The following is a 13,395-nucleotide window of genomic DNA, read 5'->3' as shown; positions in this document are numbered from 1 at the left end:
GGCCGCCAGCCAGACGCGTCTGTCGGGGTTTGCCCCGGCGCCCACCCGGGGCCGGGTGCCCCCCGCACGGAGAGCCCCGCTCCTCCCGTCTTGCCTAACCTTGGAGCTGCCCCCAGGCCGCGATTTCACTTCCAGTCGCTGAGCTGGATTTTGGGAAGGAATGCGGCGGCTCTGGTGAGTCAGGGTCCCTGCTGGCCTCCTCCCCGCCCGAGCCAGCTGTGAGAGCATCTGACTCACGCTGCCCCGATCTGCCAGAAATTAAAGCAAACATCAGATGACTCCACCGTGCAGAAAAGCGACTTGTTCTCCTCGTACTGGCTGCAAGGCAAACACTATTAGCTGGTTTATATCAAACACTATCCACGTGAATTGCTTTGTTGGATTGCCAGCGCTGCACATCGGTTTTATTTTTATCCCAGTGCTCGCTTGGGGCTCAGCCCGCTGTAGAACAGGGGCAGCCTGACCCAGCCCAACAGAACGTAATTTTCAACCCTAGCCTTTGCTGCTTCTCCTTGCTTCAGAGCCTCTCACAAAGGAGGAACACCAATAAAGATATTTCCTGTGCTTTGTGCAATCATTGCATTTGACTTTGGAATCTGGCCTTAATTTCGGGGTTAAAACCCCTACTGTTGCAAGTTCCTTGGAGAATTACTGTATTTGGTAATGCTCAGGAGACTTGGGGCTTGTCTGCTCCCAAGACTTACCTATCAACACAGGTACCTTTCAGTACTGCTAATTTACTTGCAGGTTAAGGGAGTAAGCCACAAACCACACCAGTGACACTCCCAGTCTGTACTGCTGCAGAACTCTCACATGAGAGAGCTATGCAGAGAGATTCGTCCAAGGTTTAAATCCAGTGTAAACAAATCTTTAATTTTACACGTCAAGTTTGTACAAAGAGGTCGTATCTTTTATTTAACCAGGTGATACAATTGGAAAAAGTCTCTCTGAGGTTTTTCAGTGTTACATACCATTTGAAAATGCCACTCATAGCAGCGCCCAGCCCTGAGCATCTCACTCCTTACACGGCTGCAACCATTGAACCACTGATCTATAGCTCTGAATTTCTTAGAGAAATATAGGTCTTCTATGGCTGCTAAATAATCCTGTTTACTGCTGCTTTTGTAGGCATGGCATCAGTTCTGTTATCTCCCATGATTAATGCACAAAGTAATTATGTAGGATAAAGAATGTCTCTCTGTGACGGGTCTTCTAGCACTGTCACTTTTCTACTGCAGACAACCTTCCCTCTTGTTCAGGTAAAGATGTCAGTGCAGAGCTAAAAAGAATTCACTGCGTAATTGCGAACCAAATTCTGGAACATCACAACACACCCTACACAATGAGCCTGACGTCAGAGAACTCTGCCACTGTTCCCTGGGCTAGCTCTGACTTCTGAGAAAACAAAGAATGTCTCAGACTGAGATTAAAAAAGTGCTGAGTGAATATGAAAAAAAAAAATCTATGCTTTCTTACATTCTGGTCACATCCCCATAAATCCAGATGCTTGCATTTTCTTACCAGTGTGTTGATGTTAAAAGCTCATGAAGGCAGATCAAGGAAAGTGGGAATAAGAAAAAGAAAAGCAGCCCTCTTAGACATTTTGTATGAACTCCTCACTACAGGAAACAAATGCAAAACAAATGTTTTCCAGGTTGCATGTGCGAAAGTAGAATTCTCAAATCAGAATACATAGAATTCACAGGGGGAAACTAATCTGATTTTGTGCTTGCCACATAGTGAATTTAAAGTTTGTGCTTTTGTAATTGGAAATGAAAATTAACTAACTTCCCTGTTAGTTCTGATTCCTCCAGAAAGAAAATAACAATCTCCTTATGCTAGCAGTCTTCCTTCATGCAATTATTGGCTTGAAAAAGTAGGCATTTTTCTGCTGCAGATGAAAATTAGAGCCTTGAGAGGCACACAGTTGTACCGACATTCATTAGCTGAAGCAAAATCTTAGTCCTGAAGAGGCATTTAGCTACCTGGGTACAGACATGGATCAGCAGGTATACTTGGCTTGTGCCAGACCTTGTTATTTCTGGAATTAGCAGCTGTCCTCTGCATAAGTCACTTTGGCTCTTCCATGCCACGAATAAAAGTGATCTGGTCTTTTGGAGTTTATTGTGGTGTGAATGCTACTGTCACCATGGGTGAAGTGACAGCCCACTACAAAGCAGGTGTTGGAGGGATTTAGAACACTCAGTTCTGGCTGGGTGCTTCTTTTGAGGCAAGTGACAGGAAGCAAGCCCTGCTTCTGGTCATCAAATCAAAGCTTAGAAATGCTGAGAGTTCAAGGCAGCCATCTCAGGAAGACTAAGTTTTAATGGAGACAGTTATAGAGAATCTTTGCTGGCAATTCAGTCCCGTAACACAATGAGTAAATAAAGAGTAAGACCACACAGGAGTGGTGTGGCAAATTCATGTACTGCACTGGGATGAGGTATGTGCTAGCACTGGTTAGGTGCCTATAAAATTAAAATAAAAATAGATGTAAGAAGAAAAAATAAGTCCTTGAATACAAAAGGAAGAATTATTTGCAAGAACGCTATCGGGGAATTAAACTTATTGGGCAGAAAATCTTTTTTGATAGCCAGGTATGGCTTAGGTAGCTGAGATGGGAATCTTGTGTTAAATATGTGTTCAAGGTCAGAGGAAAGCAATCTGGAATGTGGACAGGGTGCTTTACTTCTGTTAAAAATGCAAAATGTCTGCATCTGTATAATTTCCATCCATATCAACAGATCAATTAGTGCCATTTTATCTCAGCATGAGTTAGTTAGCAGTTAGTGACGCCACGCAGGAGCCCATGCTCTTCCTAAGCAACAAAAAGTTCTGACTCATGTCTGTGTTGAATCTCTGATGCTTCTTTAATCACATAACTTCTGTTTAGTCTAACCACGTTTTATTGATTAATGTTAAATTGCTACTTAATCAGCTTTCCCCATGCTGTATTAAATGCTACATCTGGGCCAACTGGAAGGGGTGGGAATATATAATGGATCTGCTTTGGTCTCCAGGCCAAATAGTTGGGCCTGCACTGTCCAGGGCAGGGCCACCTGCAGCAAACTGCCTGCATCCACATGGGCCAACAGATGGTACAGCTGGGTCATCTTAGTTCTTTTCTGAGCTGAACAGTTCTGTGATTCTCTGTTATTCACCCTGGCAGGAGGTCTCCTGGGATCTGCTGTGCTCCCACGGCACAGCCTCTCCTGGCGTGCTCCTCGCTCCCTCCCTTGAGCAGGGTGTTCTCTGTGTGAGAGACAACGTCTGGCCCAGATTGTCCCCTGCCAGGCTGCTGCTCACAGCCCTTGTGGAGGCCATGACATGCAGAGCTGTCTTTTTTCTGACCAAACAGCACTTTCAAGCTGGAAAGCCTCAGTGCCATTGTGGGCTGCGTGTTGACAGCTGGGTGCCACACACAGAGAGCTGTGCTGGGGACACCAGAGCTCGTGAGACAGCAGTCCTCACAAGCCTCGTCATCTCCCTGCCTCTGTGCAACTGGCACACAGTCAGGAACACTGTTTGCAAAGGTCATGAGTTCTAGAGACGTCCCTGGGTGACCAGAGAGCCAGGACATACAGCTGGAGTGTCTCTCTGCTGGTTCTCTTCAGAACCAGGTTTGCTGTGCAAACAGCACATTGGAAGTGTGGGTCCCCAAGAAGGGGAGCTGCTCAGCAGCTACAGAGCCTCTGTGATCTCTCAGAAGGTGCTCAAATCCCACTGTGAAGGTGCTGCATGGTGCACATGCACATATGTACACACTTCAAAAGGCATTCCACCCACACATACAGTTAGATTGTCCTGACTGAAATACCAGAATAGGCCAAAAGCTGTAAACACAAAAAAAAACCCCTCAAACCTTTGCTATGTCATGAAACACTCTTTTAGTGGGGCAAAACAGCCATATACACATAAGAGGAAGCAAAGTATCCCTGTGGTATGACCTTGGTCGTGCCAGGATGTGACCGGCCATTGGAGCAGCCAATGAACAGGGAGAACAGGGGACTGGGGTGATGTCTGTCCAGGGAAGAAGGTCCATTTCCAGCAAAGCTGGCAGATCTTTCCTAGACAGAGCCATGACAGGGGCTCTGGGGCAGCTCCCAGATGAATTACCACTGCTGTTTCCTTATCTCCTTCCACCAAAATTTCCTGCTGCTTCTCAGCAGGCAGCGGCCTGCAATTCCGTGGCTCCTGGGGCTGGCTCACTGGCAGGCTTCCTTCCCCTCACACAGCCCTCCCACACCTCCTGCTCTGCTGCTGGGCTCTGTCCCCAAAGAAAGAGATGCAAGCAGGTTGTCCCAGTGGATATCTCTTCCCTCAGGTGCTGCATGACCTGTTCTGCAACTCTGGAGAGCTGTGAGATGGCTCCTGGGGCATGGCCATGTGTGTGGCTGAGTGTGGATGGCCGCCAGAGCCCATTCTGCTCGGAAAGCTGCCATTTCCACATTCCAAGGCATCCTTGCCATTTCCTCGGCTGTATGCCCCACCCCTTGCCACCAGCAAGACAAGCAGTGACGTATTTGGCTGTTCTGTGGCAAATATTGCTGCTTGTCAGAACTGTCAAAGAAACACATCTGTCAGCCTGCTAATTAAAGAGTTCCTGTGTGTGCTGCAAGCCTCTTTCCACCCAAGTACCATGCTCCCATGGTAGAAGTCTCCTTTCTTCACTTACGTAGAGCTGTAAGCATGGCACAAACAACCCATGCTCCTTCCTACAAACGAGTTTCATCATTTGTAGGTACTCTTGGATGTTGCAACCTAGTGGATCTAGACAGAAATTCCCAGGAGTAATCCCATAGTGTGTCTGTGTCAGGGGGAGGGTGCTGCTTCCTGGGAAAAGGGTTCTTCACCCCATACTCCCTGTGACAAAGCTGAGACACAAAAGCAGGTGCTCAACTCTCTTGATCTCATACTGAGCCTCCTCCCATGTGGTGCGGTAGAAGTGCTGTTGTGGCTTCCCAGGGCAGCACCTGGTGCAGCTGCTTGGTACTGCAGGGAGAAAGATGCCAAGCTACAGTCCCAGTAACATTAACCTGGGACAAGATCCTGGTCACTCCAGTCTGTCCCAGTGCTACTATTTTCTTGCATAAGAACTGAGGTAGCCAAATAAGCAGGGACAGGCTCTGGAAACTGCTAACTTTGTGTTTTGAAGTGTGCCTACAAAGATGTGCCATGCATTTGCCAGGGCATGCTGGACTTGAGAGCACATTAGGAAGACACAAGCAGATTGCTCTGGTGAGGAAGAATGAAGCTTGATATAGTCCCTGCCTGCATTATCTACAGGGCGTGGATCCTGCAGCAAGCCAGCCTCTCATAAAACCAAGTAATTATTTAACTCCAGACTGGAGTCCTGGCAAAATCTAGTATGTACACAGTGTAGATGATCACGGAACCAAGGCCCTGGAGCAAAGCAACAGACCAACCAAACAGACAATACAGGCATATGGTCCAACAGTCTGCTTGCAAAAAAAAAGCCAAATGTTATCCATTAGCTGCACAGTAAAACACGATTTAAGTACAGCTTTAAGAGGTGCAGCCCCTCAAGCCCTTGCTGTCCAGTTATCCAAAAGAAAACAGTGTGGGGCTATATGAAATTTCTTGCAGTTCCTGGGTTCAGTGCATGTAGCTACTAGTGCCTTTGCTAGCGAATTTACTGATGGTATGACTAGAAGGATGACCAGACAAAAATGTTTGACTGTTTCATGGGGTTTTCAGGAAAATTAACAGAGCCTTGCAATGGAGTTACTGTCCTTCCAGTGGCAGCTAGAAGTCTGTGACAAGTGACAATTTATGGGAGAGAGCCTTTCTGAAGATCTGTGCTAAGTTCCTTTTGTATGCAGCAAAGTGATCGAGCATGGTATGAAAGCCACTGACTGGAGGATAGGGTAGTAGCAGTGCCAGTGGCCAGTAGCTAATCCAAGTGATATTGAGAGATCAGCAGCCACAGCTATTGCTCAAAAGGCAGGAGAGGTCCTCAAAAAGTGTTCCATCTTGTATTACTGAGTCACTGACCATCTGCACATACTCTGGTGGAGGTACATTTCCTTCAATGAAGGCACTCTTCAGTTGCCTTGATGAAGGTCAATATGATGACCGTGGTACTGGGCAAACCTGACCCTTTGCTTTCATAGCTCATGAAAAAAAGTCATTTGGAACCTTCAACCTTACCCAAAACACTTCAGTTCCCCTAAAAGCCACTTTAGATATTGCATTTAGATGCAATTTACATGAAGGTCATTGCATTTAGGCTTCATCTGCAAATATACTTTTTCCTTGGGATTCTTGAGTCCCAGGTAATGTTTGTGACAGTGCCAGCTAAAGGCTGGGAGCAGCAAGTAGTGAAAGACGCCTGGAAACTAAGCCAGCAGAATCTCACCAAGGTGCTAATGAAAATAGGCTCAGGTTATGAGGAGAGCCCTATCAAACCATTTTTGCAGTGTGACTGATGGTTTCAGACAGTGTTAGACTTGCTGCTGCCAGAGGAAATGAACGGGATGTTTACAAAGCTATTTCAGTGTTGCTTTTCCTGGGCTTCCCACCAACAGCTTTCTTTCCAACACCTTGGTACATAGTGTTCAATGCCATGAGAAGAATTACTTAGTCCTACCAGCACTAATTATTTTGCTTCCTGTTTATTTAGGCTTTGTGGCCATGCTTTCCAAAAACTCTGCCCTCCCAAGGTGGTCATCAAGCCTCTATCTTTAAGAATATAAAAAAAAAGAGAGATCTGGTAAAAAGGAGGGCTATATTTGGTTTAGAAGTAAACGAGAAAATATTGTGTATTTGTGTAAGAGTGTGTCAAATTTGAAGCAGTGCAAGAGCCCCATATTACATCCAGTCAATGTACAGACAAGCACTGCAACCTCAGATATAACACCCTGAAAGGGAAGGAGCTGCCTTAGTTCCACTTGTCACTTGCTCTGGACACATTGGACAGCCTGCATTTCTCCAATGCAGTAAAACAGCTCCTATTTTCTCCTGATCCAAGAAAGAGGAAATCTGCTGAGAGGTCCAAATTTAAACGCACATATGGGATACTGTCTCCCTCTGAAGTTTCAGAAGGAGGCGTTCCACAGGGGCTAGACTACACACTGCCAGAGAGTCTTCCTGAGGAAGGAGACTGGGAAAGGTAGAGGGTACAGTTCATCTGTGAAGAATATGATGAAGATCTAGTTGATAGTGTTCATTGCCTCTAACTTCTTAGATTACATCAGTGCAGACAGATATCAGCCCTTTGTTGCCAAAAGCCTAAATTCAACTTAATGACCTTAGCTTGCGGTCAAGATTAGAGGGACACTAAATTGTAGACTTTTTTACTCTTTAATGTTGCATATTCTCAGGCCCCTGGCTTGGTTTTGAGGCTGGAATGACTCCTTCATTAGACTCAGAATTCATTTTGTCTTTCAGTCTACACTGATGAGAAGCCTACAGTATGCTGCATCCTGCTTTGCTGTCTTAGCAGATTATACCAGAGTCCAAGAGTCTCCACTTGTGTTTGCTTTTGACTCAGAAATTGTTGTTCTCCAAATCCACTGCACCTCCAAGCAAGGAATGGAATTTCAAGTTACATAGTTGGTGCCTGAAGAATTCCACTCTCCTAAACATAGCAATTATTTATGTGACTCCAGGGACCATGAGAACAGAACTCTCCTCATCTACAATCATTTCAACTCCTTCTCCCAGCTGACAGTAAACTGAGGAAGAAGTGGTAAATATAAAAAATTATAAATGTTATCTTACTTACTGCAGATTAAGATGAATTTTGGGGAGACAGAAAGGAAAAGCAGCCTTCTGTGAGAGCAGATAAAAGCTGAGAGGCTTTGCCCTAGCCTTGTGTTGGTACATAGTACCTGCACAGACCGTGTGGTGCAACACCAAACATTATCATTCCAAGATTTTCTAGTAGCCATCTCTTGCATTGCATTGGTGGATTTCTTTCAAGAATCAGCTATGATCCCAGCAAGTCTGAGGATGGGGTGCTGTTTCCTGAGCTGCTTCTGATAGGTGATGCCTTCTTGCCAGAAGCGCCATCAGGATGTCAAGTGTTACAAGACAATAAGAAGAAAAAGCAGTGAGGCAGCCCCTTCTGAGACCCTGTTCCTCAAATTTCAGTGGGTAACACAGAGAGCAGCAAGGTCCAAATGTGCTTATCAAGGTGGTTGCCAGCAGGTAAAAACATCAGACCTCAGAAGACTTGTAAACAGATGGGAATGGAAAGGTCACCTCCAAATAAGCACAGAGGGAAACATCCTGGATCCCACCATATTCCTTATGGACTGCAGTAGCAGAGCAGAGCAGGTAGATGTATTCACATCTTCCAGAAACAGCAGCAGGCCTGACTTGATTCCAAAAATAGTTTGAGTCAATGTTGATTTGCCAGAGCCTACTCACAACAGCTGTGTGCTCTATGCTAGAGAGTAATTTCTGGAGATTTTTTTAAAATAGGAGGGCCATTCTGCCAGTGCATGAGTGAACAGTTTTAAGTCGATATTTTGCTTCAGGATACATAATACTGTCATTATTCCAGACATTACAATTCGGCAGCGAGGACAGAAACAGTAGCTTTTAAAATAAGAAGTACTTTTCTTTGTTCAGACTTGCTTTCACGGTTTGGGGTATTTTTGTATGTTTTTATTAAGATCTGTAAAATTACAAAACCACATTGGAGAAAGAAACTCCCCACCTTATTTTTAAAGCAGTTAGTATCCACAGTTTTGCTGAGCTTCTAGGCCCCCATCTCCAATATATCAAAGGGAGAGAGTGAGGAGATGACAACTGATATTTTGTAAGGCTAAAAATATTGTGCCTTTTTACATAACACTGGGAATTTAAAAAGCACATTAACTGCTTGCAGATTATTTTTAAAAATGCAGTTTGAGCAACACCACTAGTATAGATTCAACTGACATTTAGGAGAAGGAGCTTCACTGCTGGGAAATGAGACATTCAGTAGAGGATGAAGTAAATGTTTAAAAAAAGGCAAAATAAGACTCAGACTGCACCAAAAATATTCTCACCCTAATAAACATCTCACGTTTATGTCATTGGTAGTGTCTCCTTTCTGAATGCATATCAAGCAGCCTTTTTGGCCTTCCAAAGCAACCTCCCCAGACATCCTCTCTTGTCACTACCTACCTGATGATGAGGAGCCTTCACAGTCTCAGTGTCACTGCCAGAGGTTCAACAAATTCCTTTTTTACACTCCTGGAAGTTCCTTTCTTTTCTCCTCCTCACTCACTGGCATCTGCTGAGCCCTTCCTGGCAGGCAGGCAGTGGGAAAGAGTCCCTTATCTGAACTCACTGATCTTCCCATTTCACTTGCTGCTGGAAAAGCCCCAGGCCATGGCAGAAGAAACTGGAATTTCAGAGCCTGGCCCAGCCTACCTCCAGTCTCACTCTGTGTGAGCAGGCATTTAGCTGGCTCAGACACAAGGTGAGGACACACGAGGATGCAGAATGGATTTATGAAAGATACTTGCCAGGAGGGGGCTGCTGAGTGGGGGAAGTTTGTGACAGATGAGGCAGCCTAGACTTGCTAGTTCTTTGGTGCTGAGCTGCAGTTCCAGAGCATGCTGGGTCTCCTGCTGGAGTGGCAGGTGATGCATGGTCACGTGCAGTAGGTCACTGTGCTACGAAGGTGTGGGGGAGATGCTACCAGAGCAAGCTGCACCACCACAGCTCCAGATGGTAAGTTCCTGTCCTATGTCTTCCATAAAGCCTTGAAATGGGAACTGCACAAAAATGAGATCTTAATATATCTAGAACTCAGCATGACACTTCTGCATGACTCTGCATAAAAACCAAAAAAGGATGAAGATGCTGAGAGAATATTACACTTCCTAAAAACCTGCAAACCAGTACTGTTCTGAAAAACCATGAAGCTACAAATTCTTAAGAAAAACTAATGGAAGGCAAATATCAATGTAAGATGAGAAAAGAATCATGAACACTTGAGTATTGAACATTTATTTCTGTTGCAATACTTCAAACCCAGGTGTTATACAGAAAGCTGACTGCATTTTAGTAAAATACTGCCACACTAAGCAAGGTCACACAACAGGGATCTTTGCAGCAAAGCACATATGTGAGTCCTGTCTGTTGTTAAGTTACAGGTGGCCCACTCCTTGGCAGGGCTTTATGTGTTGGGAAGACCTCCCCACTGCGGAAATTCTAATTTGTTTCAGATTTTTTTTTTTTAATTTCACCTTGTGTTGAAATAAGTGTGTTTTTAAGGTATCTTGCGAACATCAAAGTATTTAATTCCTCTGGGTAAGACTGTCCTTAATTTGGGAGACTCTGCCAAATGTTCAGTTTCCAATAGATGATGCCAGGATGTCCCGAGCATGTGTCTCTACTGTGGCAGCATAGGCCAATTTGAGGGTCCATTATGAAGAGGAGAAAATATTTTATGGTGAAAGATGAGAAAATAATGGTGGTCACCATTACATCTCTTCAGCCATATGGGATAAAATACCCAGGAGGGGTTTTTGATAAATGCACTACTGAGGGTGTGGACTGATTAGTTGTATCTCAGCACTGAACTAATATGCTCCCCTAAAGTTTTTTGTGGTCTCTGGGTGCAGGAAGAACAAGATCAAACTTGCTGGGGTGTGAGTGTAGGTAAGCATGAGCATATATCACAATATGTAATGCAAACACAACCTACCTCTCTCCACCTGTTATCCCTTCAGTTGATTCACACAGCCTCAAATATTTTCTCAGCTTGAAAGGACCCAGCCTTTCACTTACGTGAGATAAGTTGCACCACTTTCAGGATCTGAACTACATTGGCACTGCTTTTTTTCCTTCTTTAAAACCTCATAAAAAAACTTTCTGTTTGTCTTCTGCAGCAAAGGAGCTCTGAAGAAAGAAGAACTGCATGAGTCATTTTGCTATCTCATTTCCTTTTCGGTCCACACGAAAATCCTATCAGTAGCTAATACAGCTTGACGTAGAATTAACTCTTATGGCATCTACTGCATTACCTCCATGAAGCAATTACTGAGATCTCTGCCAGAAGTAGCTTTTACTGGGGAATCCAAACTGCCAGTGGCAGGAGGCCAGCACTGAAGCACACTGGAGCAACAGCCCCTGCAGGACGATTCCTGCCTCTATAGATCTGATACAGATACTATTTTTGTAAACATCTCCTACTCATGAACTTCACAGGCCTCTGCATATTTTCCACAGCTGAAGACACATCTTGCAAGAAGCATGTAGGAAGTTTCTCCATGTCTTCTGTGATAGTAGCTGGTCACAAGGTATTACATAAGGATTTTAAAAAGGATCAGAGAAGGAGAATGTGGACATTCATTTTCCAGAGTCTTTTCATGGGATGATAGACATGGTTGCCCATGATACCTCTGAGGAATAGGCAAAAGGAAGACGTTTTGCATTATTTGGTGCTTGGTGATGTTTACTTGAAAGTGGGACATTAGTTGCCAAGATATATATTATTTTTTCTTTTAATTTTAGCTGGTTTTAGTGGTAGCTAAGGAAGATGACAGGGGCACATTACCTACTGTGATATAATCTGCATCCGTGATAATTAATTGATGAAAAGAATAAATTTACTCAGCAGGTAAGACAGTGACAATACCTTTGTATTTTATAAGCAGTGTTTCTTTGGAAGATGCTGTTCCAGTATTTATAATTTATAAGATCTTTATATTTATATAGAGATATAGGGAACATCTGGTAGAACAGGTTTAATAGATTCATCAATGGCTTATAGAAAATATGAACAGCTGTCTCTTAAAACACAAACAAACAGTTAATTTACAGCATAAGCTGGTCTTCAGGGATATGATGGAAGCCTCAGGGTAGGTTTAGAACAACTTGCTGAGAACTAGACTAGTTCTAAAACTGGTTTGCTCTGTGCTGTTATCAGCCCCTCTATCAGGCTAGTGACTCTATCAGTCACAAGGTGACTATTTTTAGATTTGCTGGAATTGTGTTTTCCTCCCCACCCATCCCTGCCCAGACTTACAGTGACCATTCTGTGTGCAGAGCATGGGGGAAGAGAGGCATGGATCCTTGTCTGTTCCCAATTCACCTAGGCATACAACCCCAGAAATAGGTGGTCCTCACCTAGGAGCACACGCTTATTGATTATGGTATCTCAATTTCTCTGTTGCATTCATTGCAAAACTGCAGGAACAGAGGAAGAAGAAAGTCAAGGCATATTCATTGCAAAACTGCAGGAACAGAGGAAGACGAAAGTCAAGGCATCTTTATGTGGCACTTCCTCCAGCAGCATCCTTGACCTAGTTTGGGCAGCACTGAAGCTCTGTTTTGCAAACAGAAGTTGCTAATGGCACTGACCTACAGAACACAACAGGTCAAATATTCCTTCCCTTTTGCCAGCACAGCCTCTCACAACAGGGGCTGTAGAAGGGGAGATTTTCAGAGGGGCACATAATTTCACCCATCATAAAAATAAATTAGGAAGTTGCAAGGAGCTGTCTCCTACTGCTCCTTTCTTCTGAGGTACCCAGCTTTGTAAAAAGATCTATCCATGTTTCTCTCTAGATATTTAAATACCTCCCTCTCCCAAACCTGTACAAAAACTTAGATTTGTGAAGATCTTTCAGACCAGCATTTAAATCAGCACTTATCAAACAAATTTTGTATACAATTTCCTACATGAAATTGCAGCCTCATTGTTTAAGAACCAACCCACAATGCTCAGAGAAAATATCCACAGCCTGTCAGAAAGTGTATTTCAAAGAAAACAAAACTGTTTATGTTCTGTCATTTACCCCCAGTTCCTTGAAGCAGCAGTGGGAATGTTGTTGCTCATGAAAGTGCAAGGACAAAAACTGTGGGGGACAGTTAGATTTATGTTCTGTTTCAGTCCCTTGTTCAGAGATTCAGTCTTGTCACTTCCCTCCTACGAGATAATTCTTATGAAATCACATTCTTATTAAACCATGTATTTCTTCAAAATGTAAAATACCTACTTTTCTTTTGGTGCTACATGATAAACATTTTTACTGATTTTAAAAAGTTTGTTATTGGCTTGATAAAAACTAGAAACTGTTCACTGATTATGAATTCCCTATTGCATAGAACCCACTGTACAGAAGAGCTGAGCAACTGGGTGAAAGCTGAGTCTTAACAAAATCTTCTCAACTTCTAATGAGAATGAAATTGACTTTAAATATGTAGATTTATGTAAATATAAATAACACATAATGTTATGTAAACATAATGAATAAAGGTGTGATTAAGAACCAAAAGATGGTGAAGAGTCTATCCTTTCATTAAGCTGACTGTATTAGATATGAGAGATGAAGCATGGCTCTAGGTGCCAAGACAGGTATTGCTTCCAGCAGCTAAGTGATATTGATTTCAAATTAAAAAAATGAGGGAGCTGGTGGCATCAGGACA

The 13,395-nt window shown here is 43.7% G+C and overlaps 1 long non-coding RNA gene across 1 annotated transcript; it reads right to left on the bottom strand.

Annotated features, from left to right (window-relative positions):
* Positions 1 to 10,639: 10,639 nt before the first annotated feature.
* Positions 10,640 to 12,895, bottom strand: LOC106632041. The gene is made up of 3 exons (XR_001335681.1): positions 12,765 to 12,895; positions 11,993 to 12,153; positions 10,640 to 11,366 (listed from the first exon to the last, which is right to left on the bottom strand). It is a non-coding gene; the product is annotated as an uncharacterized LOC106632041 (long non-coding RNA).
* Between the last annotated feature and the right edge of the window lie 500 nt (positions 12,896 to 13,395).

The sequence above is a fragment of the Geospiza fortis genome, unplaced genomic scaffold, assembly GCF_000277835.1.
Source record: "Geospiza fortis unplaced genomic scaffold, GeoFor_1.0 scaffold1047, whole genome shotgun sequence".
NCBI classification, from domain to species: domain Eukaryota; kingdom Metazoa; phylum Chordata; class Aves; order Passeriformes; family Thraupidae; genus Geospiza; species Geospiza fortis.
The sequence above is the reverse complement of the archived record's forward strand: the minus strand, read 5'-3'. Positions and strand labels throughout refer to the sequence as shown.